This window comes from Parasteatoda tepidariorum, chromosome 12, assembly GCF_982258835.1.
Source record: "Parasteatoda tepidariorum strain Cologne lab strain chromosome 12, Ptep-v5.0, whole genome shotgun sequence".
Taxonomy (NCBI): domain Eukaryota; kingdom Metazoa; phylum Arthropoda; class Arachnida; order Araneae; family Theridiidae; genus Parasteatoda; species Parasteatoda tepidariorum.
In genome coordinates, this window is record NC_141766.1 from 19,957,803 (window position 1) to 19,963,145 (window position 5,343).

The following is a 5,343-nucleotide window of genomic DNA, read 5'->3' on the forward strand; positions in this document are numbered from 1 at the left end:
CTGCCATTTTTCAGTTCATAAAATCCCAAAAAAGTAAAGTGAATAAGAAGCTTTGAAACTTTTTATATTAATAGAAATATGTAATGGCATTATAAAGAAAGTATATATCCTATAAATTATACTTAATGTTTAAATTAATTAATTTTTTAAATAATTAATTAATTTATAATAATTAATTAATTTAACAAATAAATTAATTAAATAAATAAATAAATAAATAAATTAATTTACTAATTTATTTTTCAAATTAATTAATAAGTAAATGAATTATTTTCACTATTTAAGAAGTGAGGAATGACACTAATAGTGAGGGAAAGATATTTTATTTTAATACATGTTTTTATCTAAGTTACATCTACCTAAAGTTTGAAAATTATAACATACTAAGTATATCCAATATTTATTATAATTTAGTCTTATATATTTAATAGTTTTTACAGGTTTGGGAAATAAAATTGGCTGACACGATTGAACAAAAAAAAATTTGATAATATACTCATCTTGAATCATTCCCTCACTTCAGCGTCATTCCCTCACTTTATACACTAGTGAGGGAATGACGAATTCAATAAAATTTAAAAATAACAGTTAGGCCTGATTAATTTCTGAAGTCAATCGCATACAATTATATTCATACAAGAAAGCAACATATAATTATCCACTTTCTCGATGAAGCTGTATTTTATTTTACTCTAAAAAATGACATGAGGGAATGACGAATGTAAAAATTTTTACCTGGTTTGATTCATTCAAATTTATTCCACAGCAAAGCTTCTTTAAGTTGAAAATGGAAACATACTGCAATTTTGTTCTATGATGCCAGTTGTTAACTTCTGAAGTTTTTATTAAAATATTTTTATTCTAAGAAGATTGCAGGTGATAAGAACATTGTTGTGAGGGAATGACGCGGAACACTGGGGACAAAGTTTAAAATAGTGCTGTGTTAATATTTTTATCAGAAATTAAATTTAAAATTGATTTCCTGAATTCCATATTTCAGTATTCTGAAATAAAAAACACGAATTTGTAAAAAAAAAATTTTTATTTCAGAAACAATTTTTTTCTTTTTTTAAATCAGCAGTGGGGACAAGTGAGGGAATGACATATTGGTATATTCTAATTACCTAAAATAAATAAAAAATAAAAATTGATAATTTTATTTTTATTCTTTTGTTAGCTTGCATTCTGAAGGACACTTTCCCTGAATTTTTTTTTCTTCGTAAGCTGTAAAACAAACATAAAATATACTGGGGACATGAAAATGACTGTTTTTGTGAGAATGACCCATATATAGATAGGAGATATTGTACTCAACTTATTTTAAAAGTATTATTTCAAATCATTCTCTCTTAGACATTTTCCTCACATAAAATTACTCACAACTTTAAAATAAATGCTCCTTATCAACTTGTAATTTGTTCGATTCGATTGAGTGTAAAAAAAGAATAAAAATTGGTACATAACTTTAAAATTTAATTTATTAGACGATTGTTGATTCTTCATTACATTTATTAAAAAATATTAAAATAACTATTTTTTAAGAAACTCTTATGTGATTGACAATAACGGAAGTCCTTTTCAGAATCAGCGTCTAAAATTTATAAAAAAACTATCAGTTTCATAAAGTCTGAGAAAAAGTTTAAAAATACATAGACTAGGTTTATTGAGTTTAAAGATTTGTAAGAAAAAAAAAGAAAGAAAATATAATTATCAAACTTACAAGTACCATAATGATACCAAATGTATAGAAAAATACAAAGTGTTAAAATTGCATATTAAGATTGGAATTATATATTTGAATTTCTGTAAATGTTGTTAATGGTAGTACTGACTTCAATGTACTTTATTTTGTGGCTGTGGTACCTGTCATGCTTTTTAGCTATGAAGATTGAATAGAAATGCCAGAAGATTACTACTATTTATCTGAAAAAGAAAATTAACTTCATCCAGTTAATTTAAATCATAAAAAAAATAATTTCTAATATTTTAATAGTTTAAAACCTGCCACTATTATCGTAAATATGACTTACTTACTAATTCTTTTTTTTTTCTTTTAGGTTCCAATAATTACAAGTTTCAACAGGTAGACGGAAACAGTATTTAAAATAATTTTGTTGATTTGTAAAAAAATTAAATTTTAGTTTTAAATAAAAGTATTTGAATTTCAACTGATTAATTATTTAAATTTGTAGTTTTATTGCCTAAGAAATTCAAGCACATTAGAGAACTATTTTCTAAAAATATGAGTTCCCATAAATAGTTTTACTAATTGTAGAATTTGGATAAGTGCTATTTTAAGATGATTTAATTCAATCTATTAAAATTACAGAAGAATTATGCATTTAAAACCTTTTTTTATAACTTAACAAAAGAAGCAATTACTGCCGAAGGTTTAATATTAAAAACTTCAGATTGATTAATAAAGATCTCTACTAGTGAAAAAATGTAATGACATACATTATTCTTCATATAATATAGATAATATCTTTATGTATATATATTACATTTTTTATATAGTGAGGTTAAAAATTAATCAACTAGGTGAACACCTCACATTCGTAAGTACTGAAAAAACAGCTTTAGGTTGAGCTACATAAGCCTGAAGTGTAAAATGTCGCATCTTTGGTTGATAAATTAATACTTCTAAAAATACAAAAATATATACTTCAGGTTACGAAATAATAACTTAAGGTTATTATTTCGTAATGGAACGTCATGGAACACATGACGTTAATAAAAAAATAACCTTTCCAAGTGTTGAAAATACACTTCAGGTTGATTTATAACAACCAGAAGTGTAAAACGTCGCCCCACAGGTTGATAAATATATACCTCTACAAACATAAAATTATATACCTGAGGTTGAAAAATAATTACCTGAGGTAGAACAAAATACACCCAAGGTTGATTTATAATAACCTGAAGTGTAAAATGACACACCTTAGGTTGTTGAAAAAATACTTCCACAAGTGTAAAAAAATATACTTCAGGCACAATATCAGGCAAAAATATACATATTGGAAAGTAATAACTTAAGGTTGAAAATAAAAGACTTTTAAGTAGTAAATATCTACCTCTCCACAGATGTAAAATTAAACACCTCAGGTTGAAACATATATACCTCTGGAGGTATATTTGAGGTTGATTCTGAGGTATTCATTTGCACCCTTTTCAACCTTAACGACGTATTTAAATAACAACCTCCTTTATACCTTTCAAATATACCTCGTTTATACCTCGATTTTTTCATAAGGGTACAGTCGTCTATTAATTCGGATCCATCAGCCGTTCAGAGGGCGCTGCTCAGCATACGCATGCGCTACGAAGCTGAAATTCTAATCATTTGCATATCATGTTCTACTTTGCATATCCTGAAAATTTCAGCTCTCTCGCATAAGTCCTTCATGGTACTGCAATTTTCCCAAACATGAGTTTATGATATTTTTCATGATCAATAATTTCTTGCCTATGTTGACTTTTTCTTCCCCCACAAAACACCAATGTGGGATAAATTAATGTACATTAATCTACGAAAAGTAAGCATATAAAAATAAATATTTAAAACGTCTTTATGCACATCTATGCATTTCTTTTTCTTTTTTTTTTTTTTTACTTAGATTTCAGCAAACAAGAATCTTTTTAAATCCTATATATATTTTTTTTCTGTTGTTTAAAATTAGTTTCGTTTAGTTAAAAAATCATAATAAGAAAATCTGCTTTTTAAATACTAATTAAGAAATCAGCTTGTAACTAATATCTCAAAATAATAATTATTAGAAATGCTCTAAAAAATCGTGTTCTTTTCTGTATTCTATTCAAAATTTTAGGTCCCGCAGTGGACTGATCGTTAAGACACGGTTCCCAGCAGATCACCGAAGTCAAGCATCACTGGCTACGGTCAGTGTGCGGGTGGGTGACCACTTGGATCAGTCTGCGTAGGGACCGAGGGTGTGCGGTATTGGTCCTCGTTAAACTGTGCTACCATAAAGTGCTCGACTTCACGCGCAGGTCGTCGGGCTACCGAAGCGGGGGGTGCCATCCCCTCCGCAGAGGATCAAAATTGTGATGGCATGTCTTCGGATCATCCTCCGGGATGCTTCCCAGACCGTCACCATTAGCCCATTGTGCAGCTCTAGTGCGACGTAAATTAACAACAACAAGAACAAAATTTTAGTACGATTCTTGGTTTAAAAAAAAATCGGCGTTTTGCTTTCTTAAACGCCAATACTGCCCACTTTCTCTCCTTTTTTTGCTACCTCATCCCCCAACCTACTTAAAGAGTAACCCAATTTCCATGACAACGGCTGTAATCCGGTCTACCTGCCTTTCTCTTCTGTGCCAAATGTTACAGTTGAATTAGGAAACCGGTCCTCTTCAATTAGCGATTAGACTGTTTCGAAAAAATCGAAGAAGGGAGTTTCACTTGCATAAGGGTGTTAATGTTTTATCGAAATCGCGATAGCTCAGTCAGTGTTACGAAATGTGAGTCAAATCGAAAAACTACTCAAGTCTCACGCCCTGTCAAAAGCTCATGAAAGGTAGAGCACTCGCCTCCCGTGAGGAGTCCCAGGTTCGAACCTACTGACGATTGGTTGACTCGCATACACTGCTTCCAGTCTGTATAGACCACAGTGCAGGCATAAAATATCCCGAATTTTAGGCAGGTTATTGGTTAGAATCTAATGCTGTTTAGCAAACAATGAAATGCTTTCGCGGTTTTGCTCTCCATGTAACACAAATACGGGTTAATTTCATCGAAATGTCCCTTGCGAAAGAAAATTTGGCCCAACCCGAGAATTCCTTTGCCTTGCGGGATGGGCTCAAAATTACAAGGTTATGGAGTTTATCATTAATATCAGTAAATCTGAAAATGCAGATACTGAAAACGTACGATATTTAAATCGCCTGAATAAGAATCGCAACGTTCAATTTTTAAATCAAGTAAATACAAAAATCGATGTTTGATAATAAAATCGCGATTTTAAAAATGCATTAATACAAAACGTGATATTGGATTTTTAAATCAGGTAAATAAGAATAATGTATGATATTTAAATAGCGTAAATAAGAATCGCAATGCGCAACTTTTAAATCAGGTAAATACGAAACTCGATGATTGATATTAAAATCGCGTGATTAAGAATCGAGATATTTGCGGAGTCTGGACTTGGGATTTCTAAAAGGCTTGTTTGTACTGTTTTCGTTTAGATATAATAAATAAAAATTTACAAGATCAATTGAATGAGCTAATAAATATTTTCACAGCAAATCCACCTCTATTTTTTTTTTTCGTTCGTTTTCACGCCAGAAAATAGGAAGCTGCGACGTCTGAATTACGAAAAT